Source organism: Hylobates moloch, unplaced genomic scaffold (assembly GCF_009828535.3).
Source record: "Hylobates moloch isolate HMO894 unplaced genomic scaffold, HMol_V3 SCAFFOLD_8, whole genome shotgun sequence".
Lineage (NCBI taxonomy): Eukaryota > Metazoa > Chordata > Mammalia > Primates > Hylobatidae > Hylobates > Hylobates moloch.
The window spans coordinates 89,162,388-89,188,243 of record NW_026652283.1 but is presented as its reverse complement, the minus strand read 5'-3'; the positions used below and the strand labels follow the sequence as shown (position 1 = coordinate 89,188,243).

General features: G+C 43.2%; 1 protein-coding gene across 3 annotated transcripts in view; it reads left to right on the top strand.

Moving 5' to 3' along the window:
* MYRIP (myosin VIIA and Rab interacting protein) overlaps nucleotides 1-25,856 on the top strand; it is a 475,698-nt gene that overhangs the window by 286,226 nt on the left and 163,616 nt on the right. Inside the window, exon 1 of one of the 3 annotated variants that reach the window (XM_032161999.2) lies at nucleotides 23,735-23,790. The exons of the other annotated variants lie outside the window; for them this stretch is intronic. The gene's annotated coding sequence lies outside the window, so the exon portion shown is untranslated. Of the gene's footprint in view, nucleotides 1-23,734; nucleotides 23,791-25,856 lie in introns of those variants that run through there. 3 annotated transcript variants of the gene reach the window in all.

Below are 25,856 nucleotides of genomic sequence, written 5' to 3'. Positions count from 1 at the left end.
TCTGGGCCCAGAAATCAACAAATAATCTCTCTAGCATTGAGTGTTCTCTGTGCTTTTCCTGTGATCATTAGGCATAGAACTCAGGAACTTTATAATTCTCATTAGGGCCTAGTTACCAGATTATTTAAAGCATAAATCTTATTGCTAATTACAATGGCTGAGGAAAAACAAAAACAGAAACTAACTTTTTCACCATCCTGACGTGGCTCCTTTAAATGGGCCTCCAAATCATGAAGGAAATGGCATGTGTAATGGATACATTTTTCATCTTGATGCTCAGGAAGGCAACCGCATTTCTTTTGCAGATAAATTTCAGGAAATGGTCCCATAACTCCCCTTCTGTAATAAGACACTTAATAAGATAAAATCAGATGAAAATCAAGGCTTCTACCCATAAAATAGTCCAGAATAATATTGGATCATTCGAGCGGGGAGCCCAATTTAAAGAAGCTGAGCATTATCTTACATTTAACAGACATTTGAGTTTAGCCAAGATTAGAAAACAAAATCTCTTGCTAGCTCATGAGGGAGCTCACAGGAATTTAGTCATTCATTCAACACCTATTTAATGAGTGGCTGCTGTGCACTGTATTCCAGAATTAGGGAGTCAGATATGAACAAAATAGGCATAATTCTACGTCTATGGGGCTCATGGCCTAGAGAAGGAACAAACAGATTATTGTGTGATTCCAGTCAGGGAATGCTGAAAGGTCTAATGCTGTGAGTGGATCTTCATTCAGACCATAGGGATGACAGATGTGGCATTATAGTTCCTCTTGAAGGATTGGGGAGCTGGTTAGACAAAGGCAGGTTTGTCAGTGTTGGAGGCCAGAAGGGAAGAAGCACAGTCCTGGAGGGCCCAATGTGGCTAAGATTGCTTTCTTCCTTATTCTTCCTCTTCCTTTTTCCCCTTCTCTTCATCTTAATTTCCATCTTCAGTAATAGTAAAGCATAGTATAGGTGGTAAGGGGCAAAGGGAAAAAGAATACTGAATTATCAGAGAAGAGTCTCTGCCTTTTGGACTCCCTAGATACCAGACCTGGTACACAACGTAGAAAACCAAATACACCCAGATCTATGCCAAGACAAATAATAAATAAACTTCTAAAAACTAAAGAAAAAAATTGAAAGCACATAGAAACAATGCATTACTTACAGGGAAAGATCAATGAGGATGACAGCAGAGTTCTCCATCTCAAACCATGGAGGCCAGAAGGAAGTGGCATAATATTTTTTAAGTGCTGAAAGAAAAGCATGGTCAACTGTGAATTCCTTATCTGGGGAAACATTCCTTCAGGAAGGAAAGGAAAATCAAGACATTCTCGGCCGGGCGCGGTGGCTCACGCCTGTAATCCCAGCACTTTGGGAGGCCGAAGCAGGCAGATCATGAGGTCAGGAGATCAAGACCATCCTGGCTAACATGGTGAAACCCCATCTCTATGAAAAATACAAAAAATTAGCCGGGTGTGGTGGCGGGTGCCTGTAGTCCCAGCTACTCAGGAGGCTGAAGCAGGAGAATGGTGTGAACCCGGGAGGCAGAGCTTGCAGTGAGCTGAGATCACGCCACTGTACTCCAACCTAGGTGACAGATCGAGACTCCATCTCAAAAAAAAAAAAAAAAAGAAGAAGGAAAACTGAAAGTTTGTCATTGGCATAAATATTATATATATATTATATATGTAAAATGTAAAAATATATATCTATATATAAAATATACTATATAATATATACCTATGTATTATATATCGATATATAATATATAGGTATTATATATCGATATATATAATATATAGATTACATATGTATTATATATCGATATATAATATATATGTATTATATATAATTCACACACACACACACACATATATATATTTCGTTTTCTTTTTTTGAGATGGAGCCTCGCTCTGTCACCCAGGCTGGAATGCAGTGGCGCGATCTTGGCCCACTGCAACCTGCATCTGCCTGGCTCAGGTGATTCTCCTGCCTCAGCCTCCCAAGTAGCTGGGATTACAGGCACCCACCACCGTGCCCAGCTAATTTTTGTATTTTTAGTAGAGACGGGGTTTCTTCATGTTGGCAAGGCTGGTCTCGAACTCCTGACCTCAGGTGATCCGCCTGCCTCAGCCTCCCAAAGTGCTGGGATTACGGGCATGAGCCACCACACTCAGCCAGCAGATATATTTTTAAAGAGTGGCTAAAGAACTTCCTCAGGGAGCAAATGGTAAAAGAAGGAATTCTGGAGCAGAGCAGCCCCAGCAAGGGAGTACTTAGGAATTAGTGGGTAAGGAAAGAATTGAAAAGGCTTATAGTGTCCTCAAGAAGGAAGAAGAAAGGAAGGAAGGAAGAAGCAGCAATGGAAAGAGTAAAAATATGGATACATACAATAGACTATCTCTGTCCTCATGAGTTTTATAAATAATATTTGGTAACTGAAACAAAAATTATAACCCCATCTGACATTCAAGACAATTATATGGAAAAGTGGGAAAGGCAAAGGAACCTAAATGAAAATAAGGTTTTCATACTTCACTCAAAGTGGAAAAATGTACACACAGTAGACTGTGATAAGGGACAGATATATGCTACAATGCCAAGAGCAACCACTACAGAAACTATATAAAGAAATACAGTAAAAAACCCTATGAGTAAATTAGGATGGGATCCCAAAAAATGTTTAAGCCACAGGAAGGCAAGGAAAAGAGAAACAAAGGAATGAGAACTAGAAGAAACAGTAGCAGAAGAAACTGCTAAAGAATTTTCAAAATCTAGGAAAATTCTTTTTTTTTTTTTAATTTATTTTTTATTATTATTATACTTTAGGTTTTAGGGTACATGTGCACAATGTGCAGGTTTGTAACATATGTATCCATGTGCCGTGTTGGTTTGCTGCACCCATTAACTCGTCATTTAGCATTAGGTGTATCTCCTAATGCTGTCCCTCCCCCCTCCCCCCAACCCCACAACAGTCCCCGGAGTGTGATGTTCCCCTTCCCGTGTCCATGGGTTCTCATTGTTCAATTCCCACCTATGAGTGAGAACATGCGGTGTTTGGTTTTTTGTCCTTGCGATAGTTTACTGAGAATGATGTTTTCCAGTTTCATCCATGTCCCTACAAAGGACGTGAACTCATCATTTTTTATGGCTGCATAGTATTCCATGGTGTATATGTGCCACATTTTCTTAATCCAGTCTATTGTTGTTGGACATTTGGGTTGGTTCCAAGTCTTTGCTATTGTGAATAGTGCCGCAACAAACATACATGTGCATGTGTCTTTATAGCAGCATGATTTATAGTCCTTTGGGTATATACCCAGTAATGGGATGGCTGGGTCAAATGGTATTTCTAGTTCTAGATCTCTGAGGAATCGCCACACTGACAATTCTTACAAAGTTTTGGAAAGTTCTGCATCTTCCCAGCAGAGCCCCAGTCCGGACTCCATGACAATAACTTCTCACTGTCTGAAAGGTCCTCTCAAACCAGGGTATTCCAAAACTACCCAGAAGGAATGGATGTGATTCTGTAAGTGACCTCAGTTACTCTTGGCAGCTACCTGAAAACATACTTAAAGAACTTGCTTTTCCCTCTGTAGAGGCTACCTTTGGAGGGATGAGAAGACTGTGGTAGAGGGGTTTTCGCACTTTGGGCAGGCTCCCCCAACACAGGAGGGACCATAACTCAGCCTGGGAGTTCAGGTGAGAGCCACCAGGGCAGACCTTGCTGCTCTTCACCAGGTGCCAGGACATGCAGTGTGAGCTGGCTTTCCTGGCTGCTTAGACACCTGCCTCCTGCCTCACACTCAGGACCTCTGGTGTTGCAGAAAGAATACCAATCCTATCATCAGGCATTCCAGGCTTAAATCCTAGCTCAGCCCCTTACTAACTTTCTGTCCTCCAGTTCCACTATGCATCAGAGATAATGCTGTTTCAGGGAGGTGCTAGGAGGAATAAACAAGGTAACCCAGTACCTACTTCAGGGGACCTCTAATGAATGGTGGGTGCTCCCGATTTCCAGAACTGGGTTCAGAGAAGAGATTTTGACAGCCATGGCCCCCTACATTCCAGCAGGTAGTAGATAGCAGCAAGCGGATCTCGGGGTGGGCACTGAGGCTGGTTGGCATTCAGAGCTCTGGGGTAGGAACAAGGGAAGCCAGCGCCATGCCCTATGACCAGGACAATGCTGGGGGGTGATTGGGGAATTCATAATATGCCAGAAGGCAGTATCAGTTAACTCCTCTCATGCCACTGCTACATGGATGAACATATTATCACAGCAACTGTTGCTGGACATGCACGAAGATATGATTGTCCCCTTGGAGAGAGGTCCCAAGAATAAGTGGGGCAAGCAACCTAGTGTGGCTATCATGAGGAAGTGGTGTGGCTGAGTTAGTGTGGATTCTGATACCAGCCCCATCTGCCCTTGGACAAAGCTCCAAAGCCACACTTTCTCCTTAGTCAGATGAGTGTAACAGCCCCAGCCTCATAGGGCTGTGGATGAAATTCAGTGAGAGGCACATGCAAGGGGCTCAGCCCTGCACCTGGACAGGAGTAAGCACTGATACATGTTACCTATTATTGTTGCTGTTGTTGTTATTGTTATCACTGGGAAGTGAGATGGATAAGTAGATCAACAGAACAAAGAATACAAACTGAAATGTCTGCTTCAAGAAGGGAGCATGTTATGAGAAACCAGGCTTTAGTTCTATTACAGAGGGAATTTATCCAGTGTGAATGTAATAGGTTAAGAAGCCAAAGCAAGAGGGCTAGTCTGTGATCAGTGGCATGGTAGCCAATGTTTAACTAGTTCTCCAGGGGAAAAGAAAGCTTTGATTTGTAGTGTTTGCCAATTTCCACTTTGTAAATACTACTACCTTGTACATTGTTAAGCTGCCAACATGTCATCACTGAATGCAGAGTTGGGAAAAAATGTACACAGAGAGCTCTCTGGATCCAGAACGAGTCTGCTTCAGCATACCACTGACTGGGGTGGAACGGGGTGGAGCAGGGTGTTTCCAAGAAACAACAGGAAGATTCAGATTGGAGACTGCACTAGGGATTATCACTTTTTCTGTGACCAGCTGGAGGTAGGGGTGCCACTGCTGGGGCACAAAGATGCCTGTGCCTCACTACACCATTGTCTTGTGTTTGTAAGTGGGGACAGACAGGATACCCTATGCTATAAAAAGGAGAGGGAGCAAGACCCAGTCACCAGGAAGGAGGCTGGCAGAAGTGCCAGGCTCTGTGCAGAAAAAGGTGGGCAGCCACGAAGAACAAGACCCAGGCCAAGGGCTGGTTGACCTGGGAGCCAATAAGCAGTGATGCTGTGGGAAGACAGCAGGGGTCCCCAAGGCTTTTGGCACCTGGTTTGATTGGCAACAAGTAGGGGTAGGAGGGGAGGGGGGACAGATGTTGGAACTCATCAGTCTTTACTAGTCTCCAAACCTCATAATTTTTTTCTCATTTGTTCAGATGGTTGTGGTTCTTGGGAACCTGAACTCCTTATTTTAGTCAGAACTGGTTCAGAACCTAGAGCAGGACTAGAGCTAAGAACATAAGCTGAAGGATCAGTCAATACAACTATGAGGAACAGAGTTGTGGATCTCTCCATTACTGGAAAACCAGGAATTGTTACCCTAATATATCCTGAATGTTAATCAGCTTTTATTCATTCATCCAGCTGATATTGGCCCAGTGCCTGCTCTGTGCCAGGTACCATGCTTGAGTTAAAGACACAGACCTGAATAGATGAGGCTCCTACCCTTCAGGACCTCAGAGTCTAGTATGGGAGACAGAAAACCATCAGCCCCAACCCTACAGAGCTAGTGCTGGTGCTGGGAGGTTACCCAGCAGGCAGTGCAGAGGCCCTTAGGTATGTGAGCCAGGAAACCAGAGCCCATCTCTGTGGCTGGAGCCTGTGGCTGTGAAGAAGTGCAGGGCCCAGCCCCAGAGGGCTTTCTCAGCCCTGGTAGGGAGTAGGATTATCTTGAGAACAGAGGACAGCCATTAGGTATTTTTGGCAGAGGCTGGCATGCTCAGATTCGTGTTTTTGAGACAATGACTCTGGCTGCTGGCTGGAGGCAGAAAGTCAGGAAGGAGGCCACTGTAGTGATCCATGGCAGGGGATGAGGACTTGGCCTTGGTGGTAACCAGAGGAATGGTAAGACACAGATAGAGAAAGATCTAGGCATGTGGAGGGTGTAGGGGAGGGAGGAGTCAGGAGTGATTGCAGCTTGGGCACCTGCGTAATGCTGGTGTCATTCCCAGGGAGGTGGTCCCAGAAAGTAGCAGCTTACAGGGTGGATGATGCATGGATGTGAGGGCCTGGGATCCCTCTGGTGTACAGCACACCTAGGACTCCAGTTTTACTGCTATATGACTACTCTTCTGTGGTGACAGGAGACACTAGGTGACAGGAGAAAGGGTTGGATGGGGAAAGTAGGTATCTGACTGCCAACTTAATCCAAAACTGGACTCTTAGTTATTAAGAAGTATTCAGTCTTTCCTTACTAAGCACTTAAGTTTAAGGAGCATTTTTGCGCGCATTATGTTATTTTAAGCTTTCAACTATCCATGAGGTGTGTGGAGCCATTATTTCAATTTTGTACCTGAAGAAATTGATGCTTACAGAGGCTGTTAGAACATCATCCTTTTTCATTTACAACCCTTGAAGCCATCTTTAAGCTTGGCGGCTTTCCATGCAGGTTCTTCTAGGCGTGAGACAGGAGAGTAGTCACATAGCAGTGGAACTGGAGTCCTAGATAGGCTGTGCCTAAATGCTAGAAGTGTTTACTGGATTTGTCTGAGATGCAAAAAAATTAACTCAAGTAAGAGCCAAAACCAAACAAAGGCAAAAAGGAGACATGAGATTTTATAGAATGGTTTTCTGAGGTTTACAAAAATATTATCATAAAGCTTTTATATGTTTGTTCCAAGGGAAGGGCCTCTCTCTGTTGGATGTTGCTGGCTTTTTATATTTTAATGGCCTTGGCAATGGATCGTTCATGCAGAATTGCATTTGCTTCCTTAAAAACCATTTTCTATAGATTTCTATTTTCCTCTCCAAAATTACATACGGAGTCTTTAGGCCAAGGTAAATTGGATAATGCAAAAGCCTGTGAGTCTGTTTCAGTGGGAAAAGGTCAAGCAAAGTCACACCCTACACTGCATATACCTCTACTAATAATATAAAAGTGCTTCTCTCAATCCTTTTATTTATGACCTTGGGAAAGTCTCTCTTATGAGTTATTGTATCTAGTATGGTGTTACTGGATGCTGAAAAACACTTCATGAATACTTGTTGCATTCAAAATTTCATCAAGAATAATCAGTGGAGCCAAGATGGCCAAATAGGAACCGCTCCGGTCTACAGCTCCCAGCTTGAGCAACGCAGAAGATGGGTGATTTCTGCATTTCCATCTGAGGTATCGGGTTCATCTCACTAGGGAGTGCCAGACAGTGGGCGCAAGAGAGTGGGTGCAGCGCACCGTGTGCGAGCCGAAGCAGGGCAAGGCATTGCCTCACTCGGGAAGCGCAAGGGGTCAGGGAGTTCCCTTTCCTAGTCAAAGAAAGGGGTGACAGACAGCACCTGGAAAATCGGGTCACTCCCACCCTAATACTGCGCTTTTCCAACGGGCTTAAAAAATGGCACACCAGGAGATTATATCCCACACCTGGCTCAGAGGGTCCTACACCTACGGAGTCTCGATGATTGCTAGCACAGCAGTCTGAGATCAAACTGCAAAGTGGCAGCGAGGCTGGGGGAGGGGTGCCCACCATTGCCCAGGCTTGCTTAGGTAAACAAAGCAGCCAGGAAGCTCAAACTGGGTGGAGCCCACCACAGCTCAAGGAGGCCTGCCTGCCTCTGTAGGCTCCACCTCTTGGGGCAGGGCACAGACAAACAAAAAGATAGCAGTAACCTCTGCAGACTTAAATGTCCTTGTCTGACAGCTTTGAAGAGAGCAGTGGTTCTCCCAGCATGCAGCTGGAGATCTGAGAACGGGCAGACTGCCTCCTGAAGTGCGTCCCTGAACCCTGACCCCGAGCAGCCTAACTGGGAGGCACCCCCAAGTAGGGGCAGACTGACACCTCACACAGCCGGGTACTCCTCTGAGACAAAACTTCCAGAGGAACAATCAGACAGCAGCATTCGCGGTTCATGAAAATCCGCTGTTCCGCAGCCACCGCTGCTGAGACCCAGGCAAACAGCGTCTGGAGTTGACCTCTAGCAAACTCCAACAGACCTGCAGCTGAGGGTCCTGTCTGTTAGAAGGAAAACTAACAAACAGAAAGGACATCCACACCAAAAACCCATCTGTACATCACCATCATCAAAGACCAAAAGTAGATAAAACCACAAAGATGGGGAAAAAACAGAGCAGAAAAACTGGAAACTCTAAAAAGCAGAGCGCCTCTCCTCCTCCAAAGGAATGCAGTTCCTCACTAGCAACGGAACAAAGCTGGATGGAGAATGACTTTGATAAGTTGAGAGAAGAAGGCTTCAGATGATCAAGCTACTCCGAGCTACAGGAGGAAATTCAAACCAAAGGCAAAGAAGTTAAAAACTTTGAAAAAAATTTAGACGAATGTATAACTAGAATAACCAATACAGAGAAGTGCTTAAAGGAGATGATGGAGCTGAAAGCCAAGGCTCGAGAACTACATGAAGAATGCAGAAGCCTCAATAGCTGATGCGATCAACTGGAAGAAAGGGTATCAGTGATGGAAGATGAAATGAATGAAACAAAGTGAGAAGGGAAGTTTAGAGAAAAAAGAATAAAAAGAAATGAACAAAGCCTCCAAGAAATATGGGACTATGTGAAAAGACCAAATCTATGTCTGATTGGTGTATCTGAAAGTGACGGGGACAATGGAACCAAGTTGGAAAACACTCTGCAGGATATTATCCAGGAGAACTTCCCCAGTCTAGCAAGGCAGGCCAACATTCAGATTCAGGAAATACAGAGAATGCCACAAAGATACTCCTTGAGAAGAGCAACTCCAAGACACATAATTGTCAGATTCTCCAAAGTTGAAATGAAGGAAAAAATATTCAGGGAAGCCAGAGAGAAAGGTCAGATTACCCACAAAGGGAAGCCCATCAGACTAACAGCGGATCTTTCGGCAGAAACTCTACAAGCCAGAAGAGAGTGGGGGCCAATATTCAACATTCTTAAAGTAAAGAATTTTCAACCCAGAATTTCATATCCAGCCAAACTAAGCTTCATAAGTGAAGGAGAAATAAAATACTTTACAGACAAGCAAATGCTGAGTGATTTTGTCACCACCAGGCCTGCCCTAAAAGAGCTCCTGAAGGAAGTGCTAAACATGGAAAGGAACAACCAGTACCAGCCACTGCAAAATCATGCCAAATTGTAAAGACCATCGAGGCTAGGAAGAAACTGCATCAACTAACAAGCAAAATAACCAGCTAACATCATAATGACAGGATCAAATTCACACATAACAATATTAACCTTAAATGTAAATGGGCTAAACGCTCCAATTAAAAGACACAGACTGGCAAATTGGATAAAGAGTCAAGACCCATCAGTGTGCTGTATTCAGGAAACCCATCTCATGTGCAGAGACACACATAGACTCAAAATAAAAGGATGGAGGAAGACCTACCAAGCAAATGGAAAACAAAAAAAGGCAGGGGTTGCAATCCTATTCTCTGACAAAACAGACTTTAAACCAACAAAGATCAAAAGAGACAAAGAAGGCCATTACATAATGGTAAAGGGATCAATTCAACAAGAAGAACTAACTCTCCTAAATATATATGCACCCAATACACGAGCACCCAGATTCATAAAGCAAGTCCTGAGTGACCTACAAAGAGACTTAGACTCCCACACAATAATAATGAGAGACTTTAACACCCCACTGTCAATATTAGACAGATCAACGAGACAGAAAGTTAACAAGGATACCCAGGAATTGACTCAGCTCTGCACCAAACGGACGTAATAGACATCTACAGAACTCTCCACCACAAATCAACAGAATATACATTTTTTTCAGCACCACACCACACCTATTCCAAAATTGACCACATAGTTGGAAGTAAAGCTCTCCTCAGCAAATGTAAAAGAACAGAAATTATAACAAACTGTCTCTCAGACCACAGTGCAATCAAACTAGAACTCAGGATTAAGAAACTCACTCAAAACTGCTCAACTACATGGAAACTGAACAACCTGCTCCTGAATGACTACTGGGTACATAATGAAATGAAGGCAGAAATAAAGATGTTCTTTGAAACCAATGAGAACAAAGACGCAACATACCAGAATCTCTGGGACACATTCAAAGCAGTGTGTAGAGGGAAATTTATAGCACTAAATGCCCACAAGAGAAAGCAGGAAAGATCCAAAATTGACACCCTAACATCACAATTAAAAGCACTAGAGAAGCAAGAGCAAACACATTCAAAAGCTAGCAGAAGGCAAGAAATAACTAAAATCAGAGCAGAACTGAAGGAAATAGGACACAAAAAACCCTTCAAAAAATTAATGAACCCAGGAGCTGGTTTTTTGAAAAGATCAACAAAATTGATAGACCACTAGCAAGACTAATAAGAAAAGACAGAAGAATCAAATAGACACAATAAAAAATGATAAAGGGGATATCAGCACCGATCCCACAGAAATACAAACTACCATCAGAGAATACTACAAACACCTCTACGCAAATAAACTAGAAAATTTAGAAGAAATGCATAAATTCCTCCACACATACACCCTCCCAAGACCAAACCAGGAAGAAGTTGAATCTCTGAATAGACCAATAACAGGCTCTGAAATTGTGGCAATAATCAATAGCTTACCAACCAAAAAGAGTCCAGGACCAGACTGATTCACAGCCAAATTCTACCAGAGGTACAAGGAGGAGCTGGTACCATTACTTCTGAAACTATTCCAATCAATAGACAAAGAGGGAATCCTCCCTAACTCATTTTATGAGGCCACCATCATCCTGATACCAAAGCCTGGCAGAGACACAACCGAAAAACAGAACTTTAGACCAATATCCTTGGTGAACACTGATGCAAAAATCCTCAATAAAATAGGGGCAAACCAAATCCAGCAGCACTTCAAAAAGCTTATCCACCATGATCAAGTGGGCTTCATCCCTGGGATGTAAGGCTGGTTCAGCATACACAAATCAATAAATGTAATCCAGCACATAAACAGAACCAAAGACAAAAACCACATGATTATCTCAATAGATGCAGAAAAGGCCTTTGACAAAATTCAACAACTCTTCATGCTAAAAACTCTCAATAAATTAGGTATTGATGGGATGTATCTCAAAATAATAAGAGCTATCTATGACAAACCCACAGCCAATATCATACTGAATGGGCAAAAACTGCAAACATTTCCTTTGAAAATGGGCACAAGACAGGGATGCCCTCTCTCATCACTCCTATTCAACATAGTGTTGGAAGTTCTGGCCAGGGCAATTAGGCAGGAGAAGGAAATAAAGCGTATTCAATTAGGAAAAGAGGAAGTCAAATTGTCCCTGTTTGCAGATGACATGATTGTATATCTAGAAAACCCCATTGTCTCAGCCCAAAATCTCCTTAAGCTGATAAGCAACTTCAGCAAAGTCTCAGGATACAAAATCAATGTACAAAAATCACAAGAATTCTTGTACACCAGTAACAGACAAACGGAGAGCCAAATCATGAGTGAACTCCCATTCACAATTGCTTCAAAGAGAATAAAATACCTAGGAATCCAACTTACAAGGGATGTGAAGGACCTCTTCAAGGAGAACTACAAACCACTGCTCAATGAAATAAAAGAGGATACAAACAAATGGAAGAACATTCCATGCTCATGGGTAGAAAGAATCAATATCGTGAAAATGGCCATACTGCCCAAGGTAATTTATAGATTCAATGCCATCCCCATCAAGCTACCAATGTCTTTCTTCACAGAATTGGAAAAATCTACTTTAAAGTTCATATGGAACCAAAAAAGAGCCCGCATCACCAAGTCAATCCTAAGCCAACAGAACAAAGCTGGAGGCATCACACTACCTGACTTCAAACTATACTACAAGGCTACAGTAAACAAAACAGCATGGTACTGGTACCAAAACAGAGATATAGATCAATGGAACAGAACAGAGCCCTCAGAAATAACACCGCATATCTACAACTATCTGATCTTTGACAAACCTGACAAAAACAAGCAATGGGGAAGGATTCCCTATTTAATAAATGATGCTGGGAAAACTGGCTAGCCATATGTAGAAAGCTGAAACTGGATCCCTTCCTTACACCTTATACAAAAATTAATTCAAGATGGATTAAAGACTTACAAGTTAGACCTAAAACCATAAAAACCCTAGAAGGAAACCTAGGCAATACCATTCAGGACATAGGCATGGGCAAGGACTTCATGTCTAAAACACCAAAAGCAATGGCAACAAAAGCCAAAATTGACAAATAGGATCTAATTAAGCTAAAGAGCTTCTGCACAGCAAAAGAAACTACCATCAGAGTGAATAGGCAACCTACAGAATGGGAGAAAATTTTTGCAACCTACTCATCTGACAAAGGGCTAATATCCAGAATCTACAATGAACTCAAACAAGTTTACAAGAAAAAAACAAACAACCCCATCAAAAAGTGGGCAAAGACATGAACGACACTTCTCAAAAGAAAACATTTATGCAGCCAAAAAACACATGAAAAAATGCTCATCATCACTGGCCATCAGAGAAATGCAAATCAAAACCACAATGAGATACCATCTCACACCAGTTAGAATGGCAATCATTAAAAAGTCAGGAAACAACAGGTGCTGGACAGGATGTGGAGAAATAGGAACACTTTTACACTGTTGGTGGGACTATAAACTAGTTCAACCATTGTGGAAGTCAGTGTGGCAATTCCTCAGGGATCTAGAACTAGAAATGCCATTTGACCTAGCTATCCCATTACTGGATATATACCCAAAGGATAATAAATCATGCTGCTATAAAGACACATGCACATGTATGTTTATTGCGGCACTATTCACAATAGCAAAGACTTGGAACCAACCCAAATGTCCAACAACGATAGACTGGATTAAGAAAATGTGTCACATATACACCATGGAATACTATGCAGCCATAAAAAAGGATGAGTTCATGTCCTTTGTAGGGACATGGATGAAACTGGAAATCATCATTCTCAGTAAACTATCGCAAGGACAAAAAACCAAACACCACATGTTCTCACTCATAGGTGGGAATTGAACAATGAGAACACATGGACACAGGAAGGGGAACATCACACTCTGGGGACTGTTGTGGTGTGGGGGGAGTGGGGAGGGATAGCATTAGGAGATATACCTAATGCTAAATGACGAGTTAATTGGTGCAGCACACCAACATGGCACATGTATACGTATGTAACCTGCACATTGTGTGCATGTACCCTAAAACTTAAAGTATAATAATAATAATAATAATAATAAAGAGTAATCAACATATTCAGTTTTATTTCTGTTCATTTTTTCTTGCCTGGTGAGCTTTGAGACCTTGTACAGAATCCCTGATCTTTCTGGGCCTCACCTGTGAAGATGATGATGATCACGGAGCCCTGTGACACATTTCTCAGAGGTCCAGGTGCTGGCTGGTGAGGAGCTAGACAGGTGCTCTGTGCTGAAATTCACCAAAGTTGTGAAGGGTATGATTGTGTTCGGGCATTCCATGCCCTTGGAATTGGAGAGCATCAGGACTCCCTAAGACAGTTGGGAAAAAGAGGAAAGGAAGGGGCAGTGGGGGAGTTTGCCTTTGCATATGAGAAGTGACCATCTGGTATGGGGTGTGAGGCTCAAGTCCTTGAAAAAACCCTCATTCCTTGTTGGCCAGCTAGATTTTTACCTATCATCATTTCTGCTGAAGGATGACTACTAGCCTCTAAGAGCAAGTCAGCTGGAAGCATTATAGCATAGGGTTCAGTTTTAAGAAAGGAAACCCTAACTCAGATGACCGGCTTCATTCACTTTTAACTGATTGTGTAACAAACCTCCTGGCTTATGCATTTCTCTGCCCAGGACTATCTCAGAATATCTTTCAGAAATAAAAGGCCAGTAAATGCTGACATTTTATGTGGCACGTGTTTCTGTGCCTTCCTTTCCTCAACAGTAGTGTCCTACTTCTACTTGGTGTATGTTTCGTGCATGGGTATCGAGGACATACAGTGTTGAGTTGTATTGTAGTGTGGTGGGCTGTGGAACCTTAAGTAGGCTGTCTCCTCCAACATGCAGGTGGAACAGAGGTGGATCTTCAAGAAGCAGAGGATGCCCTTTCTTTCTTTCAGTCATGGTTTCTCGGGTGTGGACTTCAGGAGGTCCATATGTGTGCTTCCAGGCAAGCGAGCACATGTGGCACCTACCATAGGAAGACAGTAGCCCTCAGCAGGAAGTAGGCCTCTGCGCATCAGAGAGCTGAGCCAGCTGAAGGCCCCTTCCGTGTTCACCACTCCTTTATGACTCTGGAGCCTTCATTCGAGCCTTGATTGGGCCCACTGACTTGTTCTCCTGGGATTATCCCCAGCTGAGCCACTGAAGGGGTCAACTATTAACTGAGAGGGTAGAGTAGAAGAGGGTCTGGCTATGAGGCTGAGACCCACATTTTGGGTTTCCTGACCAGATGCTTCACCTTAGTAAAACCTTTCCTTCTAGTACTAGCCACTTTTTTAAAATTAAAGAACATGGTATTTCTCTACAATAGTAAATTTAATGGTCATGTGGTAAATCACAAACACCCCAGACCTCCTCCTATTTCTAATTGAAATACTAAGCACATACTTTTGAAATAATAAGCACATACAAAGCATATACTTTTGCAGACACTTGCTGAGTATATTCTTAGCTGGCTTGTGTTGTATCTGAAATACTAGACAGGAATGGCTTAATGAGTATTCGCATCATGGCAACAGGGTGTTTTGCTTGTCACTTCTAATTCTCACATCTAATAATGCATTTGATCTACAAATTAGACTGCAGGATTCTTGTCCAAGCGGCATCAGGGGCCAGGTGGGTTGAGGGAGAATTCAAACAAGATAAATGCTCTTTCTCAATTATCTCTTCTTCTTCCCAGAACCTCCCAGAAGGAGCATTCCTGTACTAAAACTGCCCAAAGAAGTCTTCATTTTCTACTCCCTGGTAATGGTGCCAAGTATTGAATTTGCATGGAAAGAGATGATATTGCAAACAGACACATTAGAATACATTTCACAAGCTATAAATTGCTTGTCAGAGGCTCTGTGAGCCTTGAAATGGACTCTGTCCTGAAGTCTCTTGTGCAGTGTGTGTTTACCTTCTTTTTCCCCAACCTGCCAGTCTGTGCTCATTCTGAAGACACAGAGCCCCTCACACTGGATGACTGTGAAGGGAGGTACATCTGGAGCTCTAAGTCAGCCCTTGAGCTTTTGAAGCTGCCACTAAATCTTGATTCAGAGAACCTGCCTAGAGTTTGTGCTGCTTGTTCATGGTCAGCACCCTAAAGCCCCCAAGATGTCTTCCTGGCTGTTTTGCATGCTTCCTGGGCTCCCTCCCTTTCCCTGATGACAGCAACTGCCAGAAAGGGCTGTCACTCACCCACACTGTAAGGGATAGCTATGCCTCCCCAAATCCCTCTCCCAGGTGAACTTTGTCTTCACCAGGCAAGTCCTTAAGCTGATGGAGGGGCATTCAGGAAAAATCCAGGGCTTTACTCTGGGAAGGTTTTGGCAGTGCTTGGGACTGTCTATTAACTTTTAACATGTGGCTTTTAACTCTTTAACTTGCTCTTTTAACATGTGGCTCAGGTTGGTCACCAGAACCCTGTGAAGGGAAGGTGAAGGTTCTTAAAGTCATGGTACACTTCCTGGGTGCTAAGTATGTCATATACATTAGTTCAACAAATCCCCAGAAAGTCAACAAGGTAGGTATTGGCCCTTATTTACATGGTAGGAGATGAGAGAAGTTCGTTACCTGCTCCAAGTCACCCAGCTAATAAGGCACTGAGCTTGGATTTGAAACAGTTTATTTGGCTCTGAAATCCAAAATATTTCCACCATCTCATTCAGATTACCTGGAAACTTGAGGTTACCACCACCAGCTTCCAGAAGCTAGTCTGTCTTCTGTGTTCCCATCACAGGAGTTTAGTCTGCTAGTGGGCTTCATGTTCCAGGAGGTCCAAGTCCTTTGGTACATCACAGATTTGTACTTAGTAGTGACTCCCTCCCAGAATCTCCCAGGAAGCTGAAGCCTAGTCCTGGTACCTCTGGCCCTGTTGTGCTGAACCCCTCCCTGTTAACCTCAGGGAAGCATCAGGTTCAAGAGGCCAAAGAAGAGACCCACAGCCAGCAAACAAGCATAGGGTTTTATTAGGGGGCTTACATACAGAAGAGAGAGCCCAGTAGTGATGGGCTGGACAGGAGAACCAACTTATGTACAGAAACAGTTCAGTGTCATCGGGCTAGACAAGATACCCACCTTATGTACAGTCCAGTGACCCAGTGGCTGCAGGCTTTTTGCAGAAAAACCACAACTGCATGCAAACAGCATGAAATTTATATAGCATTTTTACTTAACACTCTCCCCTTAATAACGGCCACCTGGCAATCTTCCTTCAATTCAAAACTCAAGACCTCAATCCTCTCTATGGCCTGTGTTCCACAGGACCGAACAGGGGCTCAGATGTTCCTCATAGATAAGGAATGAATCTCCAGGATGATCATGCCCAGATTCCCTAGTTGGAACATACATTCAGTTCCAACTATGCAGACCCAGCTATGCAGGGTCATTCTAAGGGTATGCTTAAGTTATTGCTATCAGGTATGTTTACCCTGTGAGGGGATCCTGGGAGCAAGTCTACCATTCCCAGCTAGCAGCTCCTGCTCCCACACTGGGATAGCAGTGCACATTTACCTGGGCTCATTCTTGTCTCAACATTTTTCAAACAGAAGTGAGAGGCACCAAGCTGGTCATAGTTTACTTCTCTCCCAGTCTCTGTTCTCAGACTAGCTACACCACCATTAGAATTGGATGCAAAACCAGCAACAGCAATTTGCTTCAAACTCCTAACTATCCAGAGGCAATAATCTATGCTTTCCTCTGCTCTTGAGATAAAGACAGAACTCCATAACATCCAACGAAGGCCTGCAGGGTTGGCCCACCAGCTTTTCCACCTGTATGTTTCCCCTCGCCTCTCTCTTTTCATAATGGGGGACACTCTGTCTTTCCTACTTTCCTGTTACTCCCACCACAAGGCCTTTGCACATGCTATTTCCTCTGCCTGGAAAGTTTCCCCTTCCCTCCCCCTTCACATGTCCCAATTTTATTCTGCTGTTCAGACCTCCCCTCCATGCCACAACTCCATCATCACAGACTGCTATCCAGCGAGTTTATGTCCATCCGGTGATGTTTAACCCACTGGATTTAGCTCCCTCTCTTTCTGCTCATCTTGTTGTCCACAGTTTGTGGCACATGATAGGTGCTCAAGAAATGTCTTTTTTTTATTATTATTATACTTTAAGTTTTAGGGTATATATGCACAACGTGCAGATTTGTTACATATGTATATGTGTGCCATGTTGGTGTGCTGCACCCATTAACTCGTCATTCAGCATTAGGTATATCTCCTAATGCTATCCCTCCCCCTCCCCCCACCCCACAACAATCCCCGGTGTGTGATGTTCCCCTTCCTGTGTCCATGTGTTCTCATTGTTTCAATTGCCACCTATGAGTGAGAACATGCGGTGTTTGGTTTTTTGTCCTTGCGATAGTTTGCTGAGAATGATGGTATTAATAGCTGATTATTTAATTATCACAACCCTATGAAACAAGACTGTTACCATTTCCCTTTTGCAAGTGAATAAATGGAGACTAAGAGAGGCTGAGCCGGAACTCAGAGCTTGGTCTGTCTCTAAACCTGGTGTTTATTACACCATGGCACCTCCACACCCTAACTCCTCAGTCTTGCCTTTGGCCTTCCATCTTGGCTTCTGTAGTAATGCTGTCCACCTCCCCTGCTTTGTAGCACAAGGACATCTGTTGCTAGTTTGGATTTTTGTTCAGACATCTGCCTGCCCTAGTGCCCAGAGGTCCCTAAGGGATAGGAATCTCATGTTTAGTCACCTCCTTCTCTGGTACCTGTGGCTATTCCTGCCCAGGACATTGTAGATTCTCAGTAGGTGTTTGGGAATCCCATTTCCCTCTGTTTCAGCCAGGCCTCTATGTATTACCAGTGACAGAAAACTCAACCTGGCTTAAAGAAAAAGGAAGATATATTAGCTTATGTAATCGAAGACATTCAAGAGTAGACTGGATTCAGGTATGACTGGATTCAGAGTTCAAACTATACCTTCAGGGCTCAGTTCTTTTGCTGTTGCTTTCTGCTGATGAGCTGCAGTTTCAGACTTCTTACAATAGCAAGATGATGGCTTGCCAGAGCTCTGGCCCCTCCGTGTCTCAGCCACTCAGCCTCAGAAACCACCTCCCTCCCCAATACTGAACAAAGGTCCTCAGTATGGCTAACATGAGTCTGATGTGAGGTCACTTGTCTCCTCCTCACCTAATCGCTGTGGCTGGGGAGACACCCTGATTCAAGCAAGACCCATTCTTAAAGCTGGGAGTGAGGTCAGCCCCACCAGAGAACAAGAGTTGGGGGTGAGGGGAGGCAGAGAGACACTTTTACCAGGAAAAGGATTAATGGATGCCAGGCCTTGAAAGCCAGCTTTCCACTACGATCTCCTTTCAAGATTTTTCAAGCTGACCTTATACCTCCTCTGACTCTGACATCCCATTCCTCAAGTCCCTTCAGGGAAGACTGTCAGGCCTGGGGCTATAAAAAGATCATGGCATCCTTCTTCCTTGAGCAGAGAGGGTGAGTCCGCTTCTAGCTTCTGCCTTCACAGGTTTTGCTGCTCTGAGAACCCCCAGCTAATGTGTGACTGGCACATCCAGCTTAGTGTCATACTTCCAGACACCCAGAGCCCACGAGCCTGGCCCTGAAAAGAGGGGCAGGACCCCAGGGGAGGGTCCTGATTCTCTGCCTTCACACTCTGAGAAGCCAGCCTTATTTTAGAGGTAGTCAGGGGGGAGAATTTCCCGAAGCCCCTAACGATGCTCTCCAGGGAGCTCAGAGAGGTTTTTCTGAGAAATGCGTGGGCAGGGGCTGTGTATACTACTCCAGCCTCTACACAGCCAGCCCACATGCAGAAACCCACACGCAGACATGCACTCACACACATCTGCACACTCACCAACACTGCCATCTCTCTGCCTCCCTCGATTATGCCCTTCCTCCCTCTCTCCCGTCTCCCCCGTCTCCCTCTTTCTCTCACAGTATGCTCTCACACACATCTTTCCTACATACTCCACAGACCCTCTTCTATCCTCCTCTTTTCTCCCTCTGCCCTCTCCCACTTGTCCTTCCGTCCTTCTCCTTCTACCACCTCAGCACCTTCCCCCTCCCCATCCTTTTTTCTCACACACACATCCCCATTTCTCTCACATACACATACATGATACACCCAATCTCGCTCACTCTCACGCACACTCCCCCCTCACACTCCATACCATAACACTCCACCATCCCCCCTCCCCCAGACTCCAGCACCCACACCCCCAACCCTGAGCCTTCTGACCATGTCTGTGACTGCTGTCCCTTCAAAGGTTGGCCTTCATAGGTTTTCTCAGGCCATTCTGCCTCTAGATACACCCTGGATGGCAGTCAAATCCTAAACCGGTGTTCCATCCTCAAAGAGCAGTCTCATGCTCTCACAGAGTGCCTCAGGTGAGAGGGCTGTAGTCAAAAAAGGGGTGACCTGGGCATGGTCACACAGCCACTGTGACAGTGGTGGGGATGAAACCCAGCTCTCTGGACCTGAAGGGCAGTATTTTCTCATGTCTCTCTTCTCATTTGAAGTGCATCTCACACATCCTGAATCCTCACTGTGTAATAAGGGAGGTGCTGTGAGGATAAAGTCAAATTTAGCATATGGCAAAGGGAGCCTCATAAATCAATACGGGAACCTGTGTGTACAGGTAATTTTGAGTTCATGAGTTTGACTTCCCCCAGCCACAGCAAACTGACCAAAGAAGTAAAAGATCACTTTTAATGGATCTGTTTCAGCTCTGGATACAGGAATGGCCGTCCCAGGCCAGAATTCCTGCATGATCTCACTAGGAGGACTCTGTGGTGGGATATCTGGACCAGCCCCAGGGGAGCTGCTATGAGAGCAGCCTAAGCAGTAGGGTCTAGCCTGGCAGATTCCCCAGGGCCCGCATCTCAGAGCAGCAGGGCTGAGAACGTGGATCACAATGTGGCATTGGGCAAAGGCATTGGCATCTTTGAAATAATGAAAACTTTCTTTACCAGGCAAAATAACAACTGTAAGAAAAATCTGGGCACTCTGAGATGTAGCTTGGCAAAGCTTGTGCTGCTTGGCAAAGCCCCTGGTTTACTGTTTGGGTGAAGCAAAACGCTCCGCCCATCGTCCTAACTCCTCGCCTTCTGCATCAGCTTGCCTGGCTATCAGCAGCCCTGCCAACAACTCAGTAAAAGGCTCCTCTGTTGCCATGGAGGCTTTTGACTTCTTCAGTGAAGCCTAGACCTTGACTCACTGCCTTTGCAAATAAAACCAACCACGATCAAAAGAAGAAAAGCTTATGGGAATAGGAAATTAATTACTTTCTGTATAATAGCTAAAATTATTGAGAGCTGACTCCTGTACGGTTCTAAGCACTCACCTACCCTCACAACAACTCCATAAGGCAGATATACTTTACCCATTTTACAAAGGCAGAAACTAAGGAAAGAGAGATCAAGTAACTTGCCCGTGGTCTCACAGAAAGGAAGTCGAAGAGTCAGGATTCATATCCAGGTATGTTGGCTCCAGGGTTGCCATTCTTATCCTCTGACCTACAGTGCCCACAAAAGAGTTCAGAAACCTGTGGCCTTTCCAAAGAGTGGGTTCTAAGGTACTCGGTTGAGTCTTGGTCAATGTTTTCAATTTTGGTAGGAAAAAAAAAAGTCCCCTCTCTAAGCAATTTATTCAAGGCTTCTCTTGGGAGATATTTCTGGCTATATACAGATGGAGTAGATCTTTCTATTCAGAGCCCTGAAGTCCACCATGGTGGGTAATGTTAAAATAAAAAACACCCCCCTCCACCTACACGCACGAGATCTTTGGCCAGGCTCCCACTCTGGAGGTGGGGATTGAGAACAAATGTGCACGATTTCCATTCCTGAGGAAGTGTCCCACAGGGTGGTACCAGAGCTCAGAGCCTCCTGTGTCTCTGTAGACGGAAGTCTGCAGAGGCATGGAAGTGCTGCAGAACCCATTTGGTGGTCTCATCTGTTCAAACTATTTGGACTCTAGAAGGGGTACTCGTGACCCTCCATTGACAATACGAACAACAGGGGTGGAAAATGAGCTCAGTGACTTAAAGAGAATGAAGTGTTGCCACAGGAATTCCAGCTGGAACAGTGAGAGAGAGCTGGTGTTCCTCATCTGCTCTTCTCTGTCAAAGCAACCCTGGACACTGTGATCCAAGTTTAGTACTGCACTCCCTTTTAAATCAGAGTTATTAGCACTTTCACTATCAAAATGAAAAGTCAAAATGGATTAGCGGGTTGGATGACCTGTCTTGGGCCCCATCAGAGACCACTCCATAATTTCAACTTATTTTTCAAGTCAAACAACAACGGCAGCCTTTTTGATATGTATATTTAAGTAGAAGTGCATTAAGTTTGTGTTTTATTTGCTAAATATAAATTTCCATTTTTTTAAGAAGTAAGGCCATTGATTTTTGCCTGAAAATGAGGCACGCGCCTTTTCAAAGTTTTTATATATAGCCTGCATATGTGGTACAAACCCATTTGTAATGCGATACATTCCATAAAAGTGTGAGCAGAATTTTGCATGTGTGCATTTGTCTGGAAAAGAGGGACCCTTTGGTAGCGGCTGTGGGTAGTTGGCAGTGGGCAAAAAAGGACTGATTTTTTTCTTCCCTCCTAACACTCTGTTTATCTGCAGATCCTTTTCTATCTAAGTTCTACATAAACAGTGTTGCACTGTAAGCAAAGTGCCCTGGGTCTTCATGAATATTCTGAATCATCTGTGCATACTCACAGAGGGAAGCTAGTGCTGCCAACCTCTTCACAATAAAGGCATATGCATATTCTTCCTGATCAAATATTCTGTCCCCTTCTTTCTCAATTTTTCTGATCAAATATTCTGTCCCCTTCTCTTCTTGATGTGTGTATCTCTCTCTGTCTCTCTCACTGTGTGTGTGTGTGTCTTCTTCCAGATCAGAGATAAAATGACCTATAGAAATATCTGGGATTATTATTGACATTTTACGGTCATTTCCAAAAATGCAAAACAAACAGCTATCTCCAGGCATATATTAAGAGGGTGTGTGTGTGTGCATGTGCATGTGTGTGTGTGTGTGTGTGTGTGTGTGTGTGTGTGTGTGTACATTTGATTAGGAATTTCAAGTCAAGATCTCTTGTTTGTTTCATTCAGCACCAGAATGAAATTTCATCTGAAAAGTATCTGGTTTTGGATAGAAAACAGATTGGCCCGGCCGAGAACTGGCATTTGGAAGTGCACTGGACAATTAACCAGCTTTTCCTGTAGAACTTTCTTTCTGGTGACCACCTGATTTTGCCCTGCCTATGTAGAAGGGAGGGGGACCCACATCAGAAGAGAATGGGTGTTGTAGGAGGCATGTTTCAAGAAAGTGTCTGGGTTTACAAAAAAATGTGTTTCTTCCTACTCCAAGATAGTTTCTTCATAATTTATGTGGTCTGAGAAAAATGCTATGCTTGTTAATAATAATACTTTGCAGATGAGAGGGCACTAATATTTGAGCACTATAATATGCAAAGCATTGTAATTTGGTGGAGTATGAGCATGATGTCTTTAGGTCCTTTCAACAAATTTATGAAACCAGGGTGAAGGTAAGGATGATAGCCATTTGTACAAATAAAGATACTGAGGTTCATAGAAGCAAAATAATTTGCCTGTGGCCACAGGGCTAGGGAGTGGTCACATACTCTCCATCACAGTATATGTTTACACATGCTCTGGAGTCAACATGAATGAGGCCAAACATATATATACACATGCTCTTGTGCTTTTCTTATACCACAGGGAGTGTACTGATTTGCTCTGCCCAAAAAAGATCCCCTGAGATTTCTCTTCCAATTATTCCCTTCCCTCTGTCCGGTCTCTTGCTGCTATTTGAAGCATGTTTGTGTTAAGAACATTTAGCTAAAGCAAACCTCATAGTCTGTGACTAACAAGAAAGCACATGATAAAACCATGTCTTTGGCTTTTCCATATCTTGAATTTACAAAGCAAGAAAGTGGGGGAAAAAAGTAAAAATTCATGTAACATTTCCCCTACAAAGTTGTATTAAACCAGGCAGCTTTAAATGAGCTTTGGTGCCTCTCCCTCCCTGTTGCACATGTGTTGATGGGTTTTTCTCGGCATTGGCTGTCTGAGATTTCACAGCTCTCTGTCACCTCCCTTCTGAAGCTGGTAATAGAAACGAGCAGTAGCACTGTGCTGTTCCTTCACTCTGGTATTGCTCTCTACCCAGAGCCCTGTGTCTTTTCTTAAGAAGACTACCTGGCTTATCCTCTTTCTGGGCTTTTCTGGCCATGAGGACATGGAGTGAAGATTTTGGAGCTCTGTCCCCTGTGTCCTGGCATTTAATTATTTCTCAAGACACGTAAGCTAAATCTGAGTAGAAGAGCTTGGCAGAAAGAAAACCACCAGTTACGGTAATTTTAATAATTAAGCAACGTTGACTTGTCCTTTATTTCACAATTTGCTATTATTGATTATGTACTATAATCCTTTATTATATGTTGCCTGATTGTTTTCATTGATGTTTTACAACAGAACTATGTCAATTTTGTCTTATTTTGTACATTTTTTAGCACTTTGCATATGAATATCTGTGCAAACATTAAGAAATAAATCATAAAGGAAGGGCATTTTAAACCATTGGCTCTATTTCAACAATATGGGTGGAAAAAGTATTTGTCCTCTCCTTATTGACTGCTTTACAAAAACAGGTAGAATTTTATTCTTTTATTGATAAAACAGAAACCTGATGTGGTGAGGGTTGTAGCTGTGGCTGCCTTTGCTGCAGATGTGCTATCTCTGAGGCTGGGACTAAACTTCTTAGTTTATTCCAGCAGGGAATGGGAAAGTCACATGTGAGTTTAAGAACATTGACTTACTCTAGGCTAACCCAACATACATGTTTTTTGAGCAGCAACTGATGAGACCTGTGTGTTCTAGGAAATTTCATTGTGTAAGCATGGATTTGACAAAGATGCCACAGCATGATACTATATCCATCACCCAGGAGGGACATTAAGAGATTTCTTAGGGTCCTGAAGCTAAAAACGAAATCCTTGGATCTTTTTCTTATTTATTTAATTTTATTTTAATCCAAGTCATGAATGTATAGACTTTAAAATATCAAATAATTCTCTTGACTTATTGAAAAGAAAAAACAGCCCCTCACCCCACTCCAACCCATCTGTGCTCCTTACACACCACTTTCAACTTTTAGCTTTCTTTCAGTATTTACTTCCAAATTTCTAAATAATATGCTTACCCTTTTTGTTTTTAGAGTTTATATCTTTATTTTCTTCTATAAAAAGGTTTTGTTTTCAACACCTCCAACCCCCTCAAAACATACATATCCCCCTTTCCTCCATTCTCCCAGTATATCTACAATATAGTATTTGTTACATCAGTTTTCTGTGTTTTATTATTATAATCATAAAAAGCAGCTTTCTGGTGTTGCTGTTGAGTCATTCTGATATTTGATCCTTTCTATGTGGCTTTTTCCCCTCTTTGAAAGTTTCTAGGCTCTTTCCTTTGGTCTCAGTATTATAAAGCTTAAAACTTCACCAATGTGCTTTCTTTTGGGTCTTTATTTCTGCCACTGTACTTGAGCTCTTAGAGAACCATTTCATTTTGGATAGCTTTTTCAGCCTTGAGAAACTTTCTTGAATTACATCTTTGATTATTTTCTTTCTTCCATTTTCTTTGTTTCTTCTGAAGTAAAGATATTAGACCTCTCAGATTAATTCTCTAGTTTTCTTTTTTCTTCTTTTTTCCTCTCTTTGTCCTGTTTTCTGCAAAATATCCTCAATTTCATCATCAGTCCTATCAAGTGTTTAATTTACACAATAATTTCTTTATTTCTGAGAGTTATTTTTTTTCTGTATTCCCTTTACTATGTAATGCTATTGCTTCATACCTGCAATATATTCTCTTATTAATCGTTTTTGAAGTTTTTTTCTCCTTCAACTTTCTTTATTGTGTTTGTTTTGGTATTTATCTTTAACGATAGCAACTTTGCTCAAGAATCCCATGACCCAGGACTGGCAGTTTACCTTTAAGAGTGATGCACTGAAAGCTGATCTGAGGGTTAGTGGGCCTCAGTAGGGCTTATTGACTGGTTGGCTTCAGCCTAGGATGATCTGGCTGGACTGTTTTATTGGGAGAACTGTCAGTAGGTCTTTTTCTTTAGAGTCGGTCAGTTTCCTCAGAAAGGAATGCTCCAGTCTCCTACTGGGGATGTAGGTCTGATAGTTCAGGGGAGCCCAGTGACAGATGGGGGCCAAGGCCAAGCCCAGCACTCACTAATATGTTTCCTCTGGGTGCCCCTGCCCTTGATGTGCCTGGAGCCCTGGTCTCAGAGTCCCTCTATGCTAACCTTTCTAAGGAGTAAACCTCAAGTCTTCTGCTGAGATGAATGAGGGAAGTATCCTGGGTAAGCACAGTATAAAAGGGGACCTGGAGGCCTAACTATTTCATCTGCCTG